Below are 18,659 nucleotides of genomic sequence, written 5' to 3'. Positions count from 1 at the left end.
GTTACAACCAAATTTGTACCTCAATGGGATTTCTAATCTTGTATCCATCTAATTAATTGGCATTTCCATTTTAAAGTCTCAAATTCATCTACAACTAAATACATCTTAAATATATGTTGGTTTTCCATACCAAATCATATTTTTATCCCTATTATCCCACATTCTGTCTTATCTCAAAAACTGCCAGATTTATTTGCCCAGATTTTCAAACTGGAAACCTTGGAGTTATGCTTTACTTCCACTTCCTTTTCCTTCATCTGCAACATCCCTCCTATCAGGAGGTTTTTTTTTGTCTCTTTTTTTTCCTTCCTATTGTGAAACAAAGAATGTTGTTCACTATCCAGTTCTACAAGGATTAAGTCATTAGCCATTGCAATTGCTGACTGACAGTGTACCCCAGAGGAATTCAGAATGAGACACGCTGTGCTTTGGACAAGCAGACTCCTTAGATAGTTAGATGCAGATCTCTTAAAGAATTTTAATAAATCCAGATCCTTTCATCTTCCCTTACATAGAAAATCACTAAAATCGTTAACTTGAGATATCTGTTCTTTGTGACTAGCAATAATCCTTTACCAAGATGTGTGCTTGACTGCAGGTATTTCCTAGCCGAAAATCATATAAAAACTTGCTCCTCCCTTACCTCTTTAGAGCAGTTTCCTGACAGCCACTGAGAGGCTGTTTCCCAGGCTATAGTCCTCAATAAGGTCCCTGAATAAAACTGAAACTCACAACTCTTACTCTGTGTGTTTTTCTTTCAGTCAACCCTATATTTTTCATAAGCACTCAAGTCTAGCCCACACTCAAGCGAGGAGAATTAAACTGCACCTCCTGGAGGGAATAGTATCTAAATATATAACATTTGAATATATTATTTGAAATTCTTTTAAAAGATTTTTTCTTCTCCCTATTTTTTATTTAATAATTTATTTATATCACTATTCTAGCCCTACAGTGTCCATTTACCTCCCTTACCCCCCCGTCCCTGCCACACCTGCTTACTCATTACTCTGTGTGAAACCTGACTTACTGTCTATCATGAGTTTACTTCTTTGTTCAACTCTAGTTCATCAAGTAATTTCAGAATTTCTAAGCTGAGGCCCTTTCTGGAGTTTGTTTTAGTCACCTTTCTTAGAGTCCTCAGTCCTCTGACAGGATGAAGTGTGCTTTATGGCTCTGTAGATTAACTGGCTCATTTTGGCTTTTAGAGTAAGAGTAGAATGATGATCTCCTGCAACATTTCTACATCTAAATTGAAAATCCTATTTTCTATTTCTTATCTGGATGATTAACATTTTTCAGCCACTTTCCTCCTATTATCTATATTTAAGACTACTCTCAATTATCACTGTCACTCTCGTGGTCTTAATAGGCAGTAGTTTTGTAATTACTAAGATAAATGCTATTTATATTATGATTTCTCCTTTGACTATAGGCTATTTATAAATCTACATGTTTAAAAGCAGCCTTAGGTACATTTGCTGTTATCTTTTTTGTTACTTTAGCATATTTGCAGTGTGATGAGTGACTATATTCTGCATGATTTCACTCTTTTTATTTTCTATTACTTTTTGATCCAGTTTATGCTTGCCATACTGGGATTTATAGTAAGAAATATATATTTGGTCTTCGTCCTGGATTTTGGAATAAAGCACCTAAAACCCTTGAAATTTCCTGTGATACTGGTAATAAAACTTTCTTTCGTTATGTTAATGAATTTCAGATCCCGTCTAAGGATGGGAACTGGTTGCCTAGAGAACCAACCATGTGATTAGAAGTTTGGAACTTCAAGTCCTACCTCCAACCCTACCTCTGGGGAGGGGAGAGGGGCTGAGAGCCAAATTGATGTTCAATGATTTCATCAACTATGACTGCATAATTAAGCCTCCCTAAAAACCAGAAAAGGATGTGCTTCAGAAAGCTGTGTTGGTGAAAACATGGAGGTGCTGGGAGAATGTAATGCCTGTAGAGGGCATGGAAGCTCCAGGCCACTTCCCCAAGCCTTGTCTTATGCTTCTCTTTCGACTGGCTGTTCCTGAGTTACATCCTTTTATAATAAACTGATGATCTAGTAAGTAAAATATTTCTCTGAGTTCTGTGAGCTACTCAAGGAAATTCATTAAACCTGAGGATGGGGCCTTGGGAATCTTTGATTTATAACCAGTCAGTCAGAAACACAGGTAACAACCTAGCCTTGTGACTGGTGTCTGAAGTGTGTGTATGTGTGTGCGGTGGGGGGGAAGGGGGGGCCGTCTTGTAGGACTAAACCCTTAACCTGTGAAACCCTTAACCCTTAACCTGTGAAATCTGATACTGGCTCAAGTAGATGGATTGTGTCAGAATTAAGTTGAATTGTAAGACACCCAGCTACTGTCCAGAGAATTGCGTTTTCGGTGTGCGGAATCACACACACACATACATATTGGGACTGGTACCAAAATGTCAAGAATGCTGAATTTTTTTAAGTGTTGTTTTACTTGCTTGAAAAAAGTTTTTACTGCATATTTGGGCAACAAAGCTGTGTATAAGGTGCATTTTATTTTTAATGTCAAATCTTTTATATTTTTACTGATATTTTGTCTGCATGTTCTGTGTATTTCTGATAGAAGTGTGTTGAAATCAATCTATTTGGTGGTTTCCTTTCTTAACTTTTTTCCCTCTTTCTTCCTATTTTTGTTGTTTCTTTCTTTATATATTTTGAAACCATGCTATCCAGTGCCAAATGTTTAGAATAGATGGATTGAATCTTTCAACATTATAAACTCTCCTCTTACTATAGTTTAAATCTTCTTGCTATATCCTGTGTATTATCATAACATAGACACATTAGCTTTCCTTTGGATAGTGTATTTATAAACATCAATTTCAATTATTTTATATTCAAACTTTCTGCTTAACAAATCTTTAGATCTATTTATTATTCACAGCATACATGTATTTAGCAATATAATTATATTTAGAGCATTTAGTGCATTTACACTTAATATAATTTCTCATTTACAATGTGATTTTAATTCATTCCACCTGCTCTAGGTACCCACTTTCTCATGACTTGAACTTGTTTTTTGTTTTCTCAGGTATGACAGGTGTACTTTATTTGATATGTGGTGCTACAAGGTCATATAAATGAACACCACAATGAATGTAAAAGACCTAAGGACACAAATTATTATTCTTTTTTTAGTTTTTTTAATTGAGATATAGTTGATGTGCAATATTATATATGTTTCAGGTGTACAACATAGTGATTCATAATTTTTGAAAGTTATTCTCAATTTATAATTATTATAAAATATTGGCTATACTCCTTGTGTTGTACAATATATCCTTGTAGCTTATATATTTTATACATAGCAATTTGTACCTCTCAATTCCCTACCCCTATCTTGCCCCTCGTCCCTTCCCTCTCCATACTGGTAACCACTAGTTTGTTCTCTGTATCTGTGAGACTGTTTCTTTTTTTGTTATATTCACTAGTTTGTTTTATTTTTTAGATTCCACATATAAGTGCCATCATGCAGTATTTGTCTTTCTCTGTCTTAACTTATTTCACTTAGCATAATACCCTCTAAATCCATCCATGTTGTTGTGAATGGCAAAATTTAATTATTTTTATGGCTGATTAGTATTGCATTGTATATGTACCACATCTCCTTTATTCATCTGTTGATGGGCCCTTAGGTTACTTCCATATTTTGGCAATTGTAAATAATGCTGTTATGAACATTTGGGTGCATGTATCTTTTTCAAATTAGTGGTATTTTTTTTTTCAGATATATACACAGGAGTGGAATTGTTGGGTCATATGGTAGTTCTATTTTTAGTTTTCTTGATAAATCTGTTTTCCACTATAGCTGCACCAATTTACATTCCCACATACAGTGTACAAGGTTCCCCTTTTCTCCATGTTTTTGCCAACATTTGTTATTTGTATTCTTTTTTGATGATAGCTTCTAGGAGTTTTATGGTTTCCAGTCTTGCATTTATGTCATTAATCCATTTCAAGTTAAATTTGTATATGGTGTTAAAAATGTTCAAGTTTTCAGCAGTTTTCTTAGAACCATTAATTGAAGAGATTTTCTTTTCTCTATTGTATATTCTTGCTTCCTTTCTCATAGAGTAATTGACCATAAGTGAGGGGGTTTATTTCTGGGCTCTCTATTTTTGTCCATTGTTCTATGAGTCTGTTTTGATGCCAGTACTATACTGTTTTGATTACTGTAGCTTTATAGTATAGTCTGAAGTCAAGGAGCATGATTCCTCCAGCTATGCTTTTCTTTCCAAGATTGCTTTGGCAATTCAGGGATCTTTTGTGTTTCCATACAAATTTTTAAGTCATTTGTTCTAGTTCTGTGAAAAATGTCCTTGATATTTTGATAGGGATTGCACTGAATCTGTAGATTGCCTTGGGTAGTACAATCATTTTAACAAATTTAATTCTTCCAATCCATGAACTTTCCACCAGTTGTGTCTTCTTTCATTTCTTTCATCAGTGTCATAGTCTTCTGTGTATAGGTCTTTTACCTCCTTAGGTAGGTCTATTTCTAGGTATTTTATTCTTTTTGATATGATTGTAAGTGGGATTGTTTACTTAATTTCTGTTTCTGATAGTGCATTGTTAGTGTATAAAAATGCAACAGATTTCTGTACATTAATTTTGTATTCTGCAATTTTACTGAATTCACTGATGAGCTCTAAGTTTTCTGGTGGCATCTTTAGGATTTTCTTTGTATAGTATCATGTCATCTGCAAACCATTACATGTCTCGAAATTTTTGATTATTTTTAGCATTTTACTTTTCCCATTCTATGCTTAGTAATTTTCTAGAAATTAAAGCTTTCATCCTTGATTTAGTAAAGACTAATATTAATTCAAAATTTTACACTTTTGTCATTCCAGAAAATACCAGAGACTTAAGACACTTTAACCACATTTACCTCTCATTTGATTCTGCCCCTTTCCAATGTTTCAGATTCCCCAGTCCTTAGCCCACACCACCTGATTCCTTGAGAATGGTACACTCTTCAAGATGAATATTACTGTGTTTACCATATAAACATATATGTTCAAGCTTCTTTAAACCGATTAATGCTTCATACTCTGGTAACATAAGACTTTATAAGTTATATCTTATTTTTATGAAAATAGCAAAAAAATAAAAAATATATCTTTCATGTATGAATCTAATTTTCAGAATTTCATATTCTATATCAGTATATTGAGTGACACACAAAATGAGAGATCATTTCTTAACACCACATTCTACCATAATTTTATTCTTTCCAGGAACGCTCAGCTCCTATTTTCTATTTTAAAATATGTCAGTACTATTCCTTCCAGTTCTCCCAGCATTCATATTTGATACCTCTAATTCTTAACACACCACATCCACGTCAGTGCTGAACTTCCACTCTATTAACTCTCACTTACTTTTCAAACTTATTTCCTTCTTTTACTCTGTTCTATATCTTATGTTATTCAAAAATGGAATTAGTTTTTGTGTGGTATACTGCAAAATATTCCTAACTTATTTCCTTGTTTTTGTTCTTCCTTTTTAATAGGTGAGTATATCTACTGAAAAATGCTGACATAAGGTACTCTAACCTGGGTTCAACTGTGCCAACAAAATGGTCCTCATTGCCATAAAATAATTCACAACCATGATATAACATTTAGAATCTTCCACAACCTGTCCCTTGCCCACTTTTCCAGCCTCATATTTTGCCACTCTATCTTTTGCATTTTATTTTACAGCAATGCTATACCTGATCTGAGCCTTTGTTCAATCACTGATGGGTAAGGAAATAAAAGAAGAAGGAAAGAAAGGGAAACAAATTCCTTCTTAAACTATGTTTAGTATGGTATATTAAAGCAGATGTTTTGAGAAAATATAAGAGTTTTGAAATTGAACACCTAGGAAAATACTCAATGCCAAAGTTCATGTGGAAAATAAAATAGGACTATTTGAGATAAAAATATATTCAAATCCTAAAAACAGTCTTTGTGAATTTTAGTAATCAATTATTAAGATCATTAAATAATCAGTGTTATTATAGTAATTTTTACTGAACATTCATACAATTTATTTTCTATATAATTCCTTCTTTATGTAAAAGTTCATGTAAATATCTAAAGTCCTCTTATGAGAATCTGATATCTGACCATTATTTGGGACATTTGTTGACTTATTGTAAATTAACAAATATTTTTTGCCTGTGAGAGAAGAAATTTCTCCAAAAACATATTACTTTTGTTGTGGTATAAGAAGTAGATTCAGTGGCACTCTACTGTAGCATAATACTGTGTCTTACTTTACTTAAGACACAATTTTTAGAGAGATCAGAATGATTTTGTTTAGCAATTGTTCCATTGTAGTATAACCCTGAGACACAAATCTTACAAGTTTGTTTCATAGATGTGCTTGAAAAAAAAAAAACTAATATTTTTGTCCAAAATTTAAATGACTTCATATTTTATAGTGTATTATTTTTCATTGCAAACAATTCAAATAGCACAGAAAGTTTTAAGAAAAAAAGAGAAATTGCCTATGTTTCCATTTCTGGAAATTAATGCTCACTATTTTGTTACACATGCACACAACCATGTGTTCATGTAGTTTTACAATTATGGGACATATTTCCACAGTGTTGGCAGGCTGGTTTAAGGCTTTTCTCTGTTCCCTCAGGTAAGGTATTTGCTTCTTCTTCATGAACATAAGCAGAGGTACCAGTGTTTTGTAACTGCCTTTGAGTGTGTTGGAAAAAACACACTCAAAGTTGGAAAAAGGATGACCATTTTGTTGGTACAGATTATAGTTGGACTGGTTTACCCCTGGTGCCAGAAAGAGTAGTTATGAATCTTTGATTATGATGGCTTCCTCAGTTTTTAATCATAGATAAATCTAAGAATCCTGGTCCACAGAGAGAAGCAGAGAAAGAAAATCAAGAGCCTAAAGAGAGTAACCGCAGTAGAGATACCTATCAAGATTATCTAATCAAAGAGGGAACATGAGACATACCCAGAGAGGGAAATTCAGGGACCTTTTAAAGAAAGATAAAACAACAAATATACAAGAATCTAGAAACAGTGTCTAAAATATTTAAGGATGTTAAAAATAGAAAATCAAAATTGCTTTGAGAAAAGGATGTGTAGCAATTAATTAAAAGTCTACTGTATTCTTTCTTTAAATAGAAGGTCACATGCTCTGCTCCAATATTAAGAATGTAGCTTGTGACCTCAAAGCTTCAAGAACTGTCAATGAGAATCAGAGGGAAGGGGAAAATGGATGCCAGGGAGGCAAATAAACAAAAGCAAACTACTCAAGAATTCCCCATTTTTTGTAAGAAGACTCATATATTAAATCTAATGAAGCCCTTTACAATTATTGAAAGATCTTTCTAAATTATGTTCAATTGGTTTTGCAGAGAAAGTGTCTGGCTGTACTTTTCGTGATGCTGAATGTGAATCTCACTCAACTGTGAGTTCAAATGGCTGACTGAAATTTATTTTAGACATAACATAAAAAATAAAATAGAAGGATTCTATTCATTTATTTACTCACTTAATCCTTCATTCACTCAGAATTGTTTAAGTAAATACCAGATAATGTAGGGCTGTACAGATCATCTTAAGGATTTTACCTTTACCACTAAATGTGAATTTTGCTTGCTAAAGAGTTTGGGTTTATCTCGGTTCTTGTTGGGAAATTATGGAAATATTTTAGTCCACTTAGTAATATGGTTACAGTAATTCACTCAGTAATATGTTACAGGAATATACTTAATCTGGTAGATGGTGATAAAGATTCTCTCCTTGACCAAATTCTACACGGACTCCTCTGAGCTCTTTTCAACTAGGCTTTGACTTTCAGACTTCTGTATTTATCTCTGCATTGTCCAGTTTTAGCAAGAATCCTGTTAAATCATTACAACCAGGATCCCCAGTCCTTAATATTTAATTATCTGCAATATCTAATCTTTTTCCTCATTCCCTACCTTTCCCCAGGTGATGTCTGTCCCACCCTCAGTAAAAGTTCTATTGGGTCAGTTTAGCCAGAATCCCCCCTAACCTCTGATATTTTCTCTCAGTAGTTTTCTGTCCACAATCTACTCCTTGGCTATAAATTCCCACTTGCTCCTGCTATATTTGGAATTGAGCCCTGTTCTATGTGGAGGTCTTTTCTTCTATTGGAATAATTTTTCCATATAAAATCTGTTTTTACCACTTTACTGTCCAGCTCTGTTTTTTCTTTGTTCAAGGACAGTGACAATGAATACAGAACTAGCACAGAGGTTTTTGATAGCAGTTCCATAAATGATAATATATCCATGATTGACAGAAAAGAGATTTTTTTCAGTAAAGCATCGTGGTAAAACCCAATTCTAGAAACAGATCATTTGGCTTAAATGTCAGTTCTTTCACTTAGTAGCTCTGAGATCTTGAGCAGTTATTTAACTTCTCTGAGCCCGAATTTCCTGACCTCCAAAATTGGGTAGGAACAATACTTAATTTACTGAGCTGTTATGAAGTTTAAGTGGGTTATTACTTGTAAAAGATCTTGAAACCATTTAACATAATACTAAGCACTGTTGGTCTCAAGTAAACTTTAAATTCTAAAGAAAAATAATTTGTAAGTGTTATGGTCTGAATGTTGTTGTCCCTGTCAAAATATATAAGTTGAAATAATAATGGTATTAGTATGTGGGACTTTGGGAGGTGCTTAAGCCATGAAGGTAGAGCCTTCATAAATGAGATTAGTGCCTTTTAATATTTTTTTAAATTTCTTTTTGATGTGGACCATTTTTAAAGTCTTTCGTTATTGAATTTGTTACAATATTGCTTGGTTTCTTGGCCCCAAGACATGTGGGATCCCAGCTCCCCAACCAGGGATTGAACCAGCACCCCCTACATTGGAAGGCAAAGTCTTAACCACTAGACCACCAGGGAAGTCCCAGATTTGTGCCTTTTAAAAGAGGCTTCAAAGAGAGCACTAGCGCCTTCTATCATGTGAGGACAACAGTGGGAAGGCACTAGCTATGAACAAGTCAGGGCCTTCATTACACTGGCACCTTGATCTTGGACTCCTCAGACTTCAGAACTGTGAGAAATAGATTTCTATTTTTTGTAAGCCACCCAGTCTGTGGAACTTTGTTATAACAGCCTGAAGGACTAAGAGAGTAAGTATATGAGAGTGAATCTATTTGTGTAGCTTGGGAGTTTGTTTTGGGTCTGTTTTTTGAAGATGATTCCCTCTTTTAAAAAGAATTGTATTTTATTGAAGTATAGTTGATTTAAAATGTTGTGTCGGGGCTTCCCCGGTGGCGCAGTGGTCGGGAGTCCACCTGCCGATGCAGGGGATGCGGGTTCGTGCCCCAGTCTGGGAGGATCCCACATGCCGCGGAGTGGCTGGGCCCGTGAGCCATGGCCGCTGAGCCTTCGCGTCCGGAGCCTGTGCTCCACAACGGAGGAGGCCACAACAGTGAGAGGCCCACGTACCACAAAAAAAAAAAAAAAAAAGTTGTGTTAATTTCTGCTGTACAGCATAGTGATTCAGTTATACATATATACATTCTTTTTCATATTCTTTTCCATTATGGTTTATCACAGGATATTGAATATAGTTCCCTGCGCTATACAGTAGGACCTTGTTGTTTATCCAGTCTCTATATACCAGTTTACATCTGCTAATCCCAAACTCCCAATCCTTCTCTCCCCCTCCCCCTTGGCAGCCACAAGTCTGTTCTCTGTGAGTCTGTTTCTGTTTCATAGGTAAGGTAATTTGTGTCATATTTTAGAGTCCACATATGAGTGATATCATATAGTATTTTTATTTTTCTGACTTACTTCACTTAGTATGATAATCTCTAGGTCAATCCATGTTACTGCATATGGCATTATTTCATTTTTCATGGCCGAGTAGTATTCCATTGTGTATATGTACCACATCTTCTTTATCCATTCATATGTTGATGGACAGTTAGGTTGTTTCCATGTCTTCGCTATCGTGAGTAGTGCTGTTATGAACATAGGGGTGCATGTGCCTTTTTTTATTGGGGTATAGTTGCTTTACGATGTTGTGTTAGTTTCTGCTGTACAACAAAGTGAATCAGCTATACGTATACATATACCCCTCCCTCTTGGACCTCCCTCCCAACTCCCATCACACTCATCTAGGTCACCACGGAACACCGAGTTGAGCTCCCTGTGCTATACAGCAGGTTCCCACTAGCTAGTTATTTTACACATGGTAGTGTATATATGTCAATCCCAATCTCCCAATTCATCCCATCCTCCTTCCCCTTCCCCATGTCCACACATCTGTTCTCTACATCTGTGTCTCTATTCCTGAACTGCAAATAAGTTCATCTGTACCATTTTTCTAGATTCCACATATATGCGTTAATATATATTTGTTTTTCTCTTTCTGATTTACTTCACTCTGTATGACACTCTCTAAGTCCATCCACATCTCTACAACAGTTCTGTCTGGATATATGCCCATGAGTGGGATTGCTGGATCACATGGAAACTCTAGTTTTAGTTTTTGAGGGACCTCCATACTATTTTCCATACTGGCTACACTAATTTACATTTCCACCAACAATGTGGGAGGGTTCCCTTTCCTCCACCCACTCTCCAGCATTCCTTATTTATAGATTTTTTTAATGATGGCCATTCTGACTGGTGTGAGGTGGTACCTCATTGTAGTTTTGATTTACATTTCTCTACTAATTAGTGATGTTGAGCAGCTTTTCATGTGCTTCTTGGCCACCTGTATGTCTTCTTTGGAGAAAAGTCTATTTAGGTCTTCTGCCCATTTTTGGATTGGGTTGTTTGTTTCTTTAATATTGAGCTGCATGAACTGTTTATATATTTTGGAGATTAATCCATTTTCCATTGATTCACTTGCAAATATTTTCTCCCATTCTGAGGGTTGTCTTTTGGTCTTGTTTATGGTTTCCTTTGCTGTGCAAAAGCTTTGAAGTTTCATTTGGCCCCATTTGTTTATTTTTGGTTTTATTTCCATTACTCTAGGAGGTGGATCAAAAAAGATCTTGCTGTGATTTATGTCAAAGAGTGTTCTTCCTACATTTTCCTCTAAGAGTTTTATAGTGTCTGGTCTTACATTTAGGTCTCTAATCCAGTTTGAGTTTATTTTTGTGTATGGTGTTAGGGAGTGTTCTAATTTCATTTTTTACATGTAGCTGTCCAGTTTTCCCAGCACCACTTATTAAAGAGACTGTCTTTTCTCCACTGTATATCCTTGCCTCCTTTGTCATAGATTAGTTGACCATAGGTGTATGGGTTTGACTCTGGGCTTTCTATCTTGTTCCATTGATCTATGTTTCTGTTAATGTGCCAGTACCATATTGTCTTAATTACTGTAGCTTTGTAGTATAGTCTGGAGTCAGGGAGTCTGATTCCCCCAGCTCCACTTTTTTCCCTCAAGACTGCTTTGGCTATTTGGGGTCTTTTGTGTCTCCATACAAATTTTAAGATTTTTTGTTCTAGCTCTGTAAAAAAAAAATACCATTGGTAATTTGATAGGGATTGCACTGAATCTGTAGATTGCTATGGGTAGCATAGTCATTTTCACAATATTGATTCTTCCAATCCAAGAACATGGTATATCTCTCCATCTGTTGGTATCATCTTTAATTTCTTTCATCAGTGTCTTATAGTTTTCTGCATACAGGTCTTTTGTCTCCCTAGGTAGGTTTATTCCTAGGTATTTTATTCTTAATATTGCAGTGGTAAATGGGAGTGTTTCCTTAATTTCTCTTTCAGATTTTTCATCATTAGTGTGTAGGAATGCAAGAGATTTCTGTGTATTAATTTTGTATCCTGCAACTTTACCAAATTCATTGATTTACTCTAGTAGTCTTCTGGTGGCATCTTTAGGATTCTCTGTGTATAGTATCATGTCATCTGAAAACAGTGACAATTTTACTTCTTCTTTTCCAATTTGTATTCCTTTTATTTCTTTTTCTTCTCTGATTGCCATGGCTAGGACTTCCAAGACTATGTTGAATAATAGTGGTGAGAGTGGACATCCTTGTCTTGTTCCTGATCTTAGAGGAGATGTTTTCAGTTTTTCACCATTGAGAATGATGTTGGCTGTGGGTTTGTCATATATGGCCTTTATTATGTTGAGGTATGTTCCCTCTATGCCCACTTTCTGGAGAGTTTTTATCATAAGTGGGTGTTGAATTTTGTCAAAAGCTTTTTCTGCATCTATTGAGATGATCATATGATTTTTCTTCAATTTTTTAATATGGTGTGTCAGATTGATTTGCATATATTGAAGCAATTCCCTTCTGTACTGAGGTGCTCCTATGTTGGATGCATATATATTTATAATTTTTATATTTTCTTCTTGGATTGGTCCCTTGATCATTATGTAGTGTCCTTTGTTGTCTCTTATAACATTCTTTATTTTAAAGTCTATTTTATCTGATATGAATATTGCTACTCCAGCTTTCTTTTGATTTCCATTTGCATGGAATATCTTTTTCTATCCCCTCACTTTCAGTATGTATGTGTCCCTAGGTCTGAAGTGGGTCTCTTGTAGACAGCATGTATATGGGTCTTGTTTTTGTGTCCATTCAGCAAGCCTTTGTCTTTTCGTTGGAGCATTTAATCCATTCACGTTTAAGGTAATTATCGATATGTATATTCCTATGACCATTTTCTTAATTGTTTTGGGTTTGTTTTTGTAGGTCCTTTTCTTGTGTTTCCCACTTAGAGAAGTTCCTTTAGCATTTGTTGTAGAACTGGCTTGCTGGTGCTGAATTCTCTTAGCTTTGGCTTGTCTGTAAAGCTTTTGGTTTTTCCATCGAATCTGAATGAGATCCTTGCTGGGTAGAGTAATCTTGGTTGTAGGTTCTTCCCTTTCATCACTTTAAGTATATCATGCCACTCCCTTCTGGCTTGTAGAGTTTCTGCTGAGAAAGCAGCTATTAACCTTATGGGAGTTCCCTTGTATGTTATTTGTCATTTGTCCCTTGCTGCTTTCAATTATTTTTCTTTGTCTTTAATTTTTGCCAATTTGATGTGTCTCAGCGTGTTTCTCCTTGGGTTTACCCTGTATGGGACTCTCTGTGCTTCCCGGACTTGGGTGCCTATTTCCTTTCCCATATTAGGGAAGTTTTTGACAATAATCTCTTCAAATATTTTCTCTGGTCCTTTCTCTCTCTCTCCTCCTTCTGGGACTCCTATAATGCGAATGTTGTTGTGTTTAATGTTGTTCCAGAGGTCTCTTAGGCTGTCTTCATTTCTTTTCATTCTTTTTTCTTTATTCTGTTCTGCAACAGTGAATTCCACCATTCTGTCTTCCAGGTCACTTATCCATTCCTCTTCCTCAGTTATTCTGCTATTGATTCCTTCTAGTGCAGTTTTCATTTCAGTTATTGTATTGTTCATCTTCTCTGTTTGTTCTTTAATTCTTCTAGGTCTTTGTTAAACATTTCTTGCATCTTCTCGATCTTTGCCTCCATTCTTTTTCCGAGGTCCTGGGTCATCTTCACTATCATTATTCTGAATTCCTTTTCTGGAAGGTTGCCTATCTCCACTTCATTTAGTTGTTTTCTTGGGGTTTTATCTTGTTCCTTCATCTGGTACATAGCCATCTACCTTTTCATCTTGTCTATCTTTCTGTGAATGTGTTTTTTGTTCCACAGGCTGCAGGACTGTAGTTCTTCTTGCTTCTGCTGTCTGCCCTCTGGTGGATGAGGCTATCTAAGAGGCTTGTGGAAGTTTCCTGATGGGAGGGACTGGTGGTGGGTAGAGCTGACTCTCATTGTAGTTTTGATTTGCATTTCTCTAATAATTAGTGATGTTGAGCATCCTTTCATGTGTCTCTTGGCCATCTGTATGTCTTCTTTGGAAAAATGTCTCTTTAGGTATTCTGTCCATTTTTCAAATGGGATTTTTTGTTGTTGTTGTTGAGTTGTATGAGCCATTTGTATATTTTGGAAAATTTGCAAATATTTTCTCCCAGCCTGTAGAGTGTCTTTGTTTTGTTTATGGTTTCCATTGTGGTACAAAAGCTTGTACGTTTGATTAGGTCCCATTTGTTTATTTTGGCTTTTATTTATTTTGCTTTGGGAGACTGACCAGAGAAAACATTGGTATTATTTATGTCAGGGAATGTTTTGCCTATGTTCTCTTCTATGAGTTTTATGGTGTCATGTCTATATTTAAGTCTTTAAGCCATTTTGAATTCATTTTTGTGTATGGTGTGAGGATGTGTTCTAACTACATTGATTTACATGTGGCTGTCCAATTTTCCCAACACCACTTGCTAAAGAGACTGTCTTTTCCACATTATACATTCTTGCCTCCTTTGTCAAAGATTAATTGACTGGAGGTGTGTGGGTTTATTTCTGGACTCTCTATTCTGCTCCATCTATCATATGTCTGTTTTTGTGCCAGTACCACACTGTTTTGATTACTGTCACTTTGTAGTATTGTCTGAAGTCTGGGAGAGTTATGCCTCCTGCTTTGTTCTTTTTCCTCAGTACTGCTTTGGCAGTTCTGGGTATTTATGGTTCCATATATATTTTAGGTTTATTTGTTCTCCCTCTGAAAAAAGTCATGGGTAATTTAATAGGGATCACATTATATCTGTAGATTGCTTTGGGTAGTATGGCCATTTTAACAATATTAATTATTCCAATCCAAGAACATGAGATTGCTTTTCATTTCTTTGAATCATTGAAGACGATTCCTTTGTATTCTGAACACTTTACTTGGTTCATAATTGTTTTATTAGAAAAATGAAGAAAAACTGGGATTTGTCAGCTGCCTCTCTATGATAGCAATAGCTTTCATAAACATAATCAGACAAAAAAAACTTTGATCATATTTTCCATTTATGTAACATGATTTCCTTATTTAAATATTTAAAATATGTTATATAGAATGATGCCAATGCATATGTTTGAGTGTAGAAAAAACAGTAAAAATATTTTTTTAAGAAATCTTTGGATATAGAAATCATTCTGATTTATTCTTATATATATAATGATAAAATATGGTATATGTAAAATACAAATCATTACACAAACAATACATAAAATACTACAGAATCAAACACTTATTTTTCTTGTCAAAAATCATAAGATGTTAAAGAGGTGATTGAGTTACTTCCTTCTTCTCAGGGAGCTAAACTATAGGCAGGAATATTATATTTTATGCTGCGTTTTGGTAGACGTTGTCTCTTTATTAAGGGCTTTATATTTCCTTATATAGCTCAGAGTAGTCTCACCTTTTTTGAACTAATATTTATGAATTATATCAGCTCTTTAACAGGTCAATTTCTTGATTATCTTTATAACCCAATGCAAGTTTGGTTTAAAATGTGTTCCAATATATTCTCTTTTTTTCATTGTTTTTGAAATTACCCACAGATAATCTGAGAGGTATCGTGACACTTTAAAAAATAAGTCATAGATATAGGAACAGTTGTTATGCCAATAAAGTTAAGGATTTGATAGAGTATATCTCGGAATCTGTATTTCCATGTGTTGGAATTTTCCTTAAAATAAATCTGATGATAATGTAAAGTCATTTATTTCTTAACAAAACTTTATGTGTATAGCTGGATTTTCTCTATGCACATTTATTTTCATTATATGAGTGCAGGTATATTGATATTCCTTATCCCCAGTGACACTCTCATTTATAGTTCTTTACTTATCTAGAAATTTAGCCAAAACTTAGAGGGCAACGACATTCATAAAGTCTCTGGACTACCTTGAAATATGACCAGATTATCAACTAATTCTGCTAATGGGATCCCTGAGATCTAAAATGATATGGTTAATGTGCTCAATAATGAGATTTATATGAAAATCAGTCAATAGTGAGTAGAATAGTTTAACCTTTCAAGATCATTCTAGGATATCCAGTCCTGGAAATAAATTTCATTAGATAAAATATTATTAACAAATAGCTTCTAAAGTATTTCAAATAAATATAGTGCTGTTTTTGTTATGGCTGAGTAACTTGTAAGACACCTAGCTCACCAGCAAATGATAACTGGGTAATTTTGAAATTATGGATACTTTTTTTTTTTTTTTTTTTGCGGTACGCGGGCCTCTCACTGCTGTGGCCGCTCCTGTTGCAGAGCACAGGCTCTGGATGCGCAGGCTCAGCGGCCATGGCTCACGGGCCCAGCTGCTCCGCAGCATGTGGGATCTTCCCGGACCGGGGCACGAACCCGTGTCCCCTGCATCGGCAGGCAGACTCTCAACCACTGCGCCACCAGGGAAGCCCTGGATACTTTTTTAATAAAATAATAATCTGAAAGCTCTATGTTGTGAACAAGAGGAGGCAAATTTTGGAGGTGATGTCAATACTGTAAAAAGAGAATTTCATATGAGAAACACTAGCTCTGAAATAATTTAAGCTTGGTGGAGAAAAAGACAAAATAAAAATGTGAAAGAGAAAAAGAGGTTGAGAGTGAAGGTAAGTAGAACTTCTGTTTCAGGATACATTGCAAATACATGGTGCTTCCACTATGAAAAAATTCTGGATAGATTAAAATTTAAGAGAAGGGAAGAAAAATAAATCCTTTCCTTGCTAGAGCCCTTTCTAGAACCTATAATCTCTTGGAAGATACCATTAGGAGTCTCTGTGGTTCTTTCATATACCAAATGTCAGTTATACAGGGGAAAAAACCTAGCTAAATAAAAAACAGATAAATGGAAAAAGTATAAACACAATGGAGAGTTTTTGAAGAAGCATATATTTCAGAAAATAGAGAGGCAGAGAGAACTTATGTAATGAGGCCAGTGTAACTAGAGGGAAAACATTAAAAAAATATAATAAAAAATATGATATCCTTCATAAGCACAGACAGGTAAGCACAGACAGGAAGCCCCTCAAATATTAATGTACTGAATCAATATATTAAAAGATATATTTGCAAACATTTTGAAGACATCTGAAAAACCCTATAACTATCATTACACTTAATTGTAAAAGATTGAATTATGTTCCTCTGAGATCAGGAATGTGCCAAGGATAACTCTGAACATTGTACTGGATAGATAGAAAATAGATATGTGTACAAAAACATAAATATTATGTAAATAAATATATATGACATGAGTTCATACTAATTTCTGCAACATCCAGTATCATATGCCTTATTTGAACCTTCCCTCTTATTTGTCTATAACCTCCTACTCCAATAATGAGAAACCAGCTCCCACCATCTGCCATTCTTTTGGTTATTTGTTCAGTGCTAATATAAACTTGTACTAGTTTCAGAATGCTACCCATAACCCATTTAAAATAACTTTAACAACTGAAATGTAGTACTTATATACAGATACTTTGTCTTTAGTCTTTATTCCCCACTTGTCAAGCTGATTTTAAAATGCATATTGAAATAAAAAGAACCCAGAAGAGCCAATGTGATGGTAAAAAAGAATAACATTAGAGGATTCACCACCTGATTTTCAGTCTTAATATAAAATGACAATAAAGCCAATGTGGAACTGTAGAAGGATAGATAGATGGATTACTAGAATACAGTATCCACAATAGACCTACAGAGATTTCTCACAAAGGTGCCAAGGCAATTAAAGGAGAAAAAGAAAATCTTTGCCACAGATGGTTGGAATAACTGAATATCTATACGTTAAAAGAAAAAGCAAAGCAGGAACTCTTACCCTCAGACCTTATAAAAAATTAACTCAAAAACCAGACAATTGCTCAAATATAAAGTGAAAATGTAGAAGAAAATCTTTGTAACCTTGAGATAATCTTTTTTGATAGAATGCCAAACACTCAAAAACAAGAAACCTTGATGTATTAGAATTTTTAAAAATTTATAATCTTTGTTTTAAAAGATGTTATTAAGAAAAGTTTGAGAAATGAAAAGTCTAACCAAAGGGCAAAATAATTGAATAGACATTTCAAAAAAGATGACAAATGACCAATAAGCACATGAAATATTTAATATTGTTAGTTTTCAGGAAAACGTAAACATTTAACTTAGAATCATATCAAGAAATAAACTAGATAATTTCCTAACTTGTTTATGGTGATATAAAGTTTAAACCTATTTTAGAAAAAATTGACAGCACATACTAATAATAGGTATAATTATATATTTTCCCCATGAGCCAAGTATTTCAACTCTTATGTATGCGATGAAAAGAAATGAATACAGTTGCTCACCAAAAAATAATTTATAACAGCTTTTATAGGATATCCAAATACTGGAAACAACCCATATGTATGTCAACAGCTGAATAAACATATTGTGGTTTATTTATATAATGGGTTGTTACAAAATAATGACAATAAATCAACTCCTGCACCATGGGAAAAAAATTGTTGAATAACATGGAAATAATGATGAGAAAGAAATCAAGCACAAAGGAAAATGGACTTGTTACTGAATTTATATTAAGTTCAAGGACAGGTAAAATTGATTCATATTTTTAAGCTCTTAAAGCAATTTTCTCTTGGAGTGAAGCACTGCTATGGTTTGAATGTTTGTGTCCTCTCAAAATTCATATGTTGAAATCTTAACCCCCAAAGGTGATATTTAGTAGGTTTTTGGGGAATTGATTTGGTCATGAGGGTGGAGCCCTCATGAATGGGATTAGTGCTCGTATAAAAGAGATCTCACAGAACTCCCT

The sequence above is a fragment of the Delphinapterus leucas genome, chromosome 17, assembly GCF_059928025.1.
Source record: "Delphinapterus leucas isolate spDelLeu-1000000601 "Yukka" chromosome 17, BTC_Dleu_Yukka2, whole genome shotgun sequence".
Classification (NCBI taxonomy): Eukaryota; Metazoa; Chordata; class Mammalia; order Artiodactyla; family Monodontidae; genus Delphinapterus; species Delphinapterus leucas.
This window is presented reverse-complemented; position numbering follows the sequence as displayed.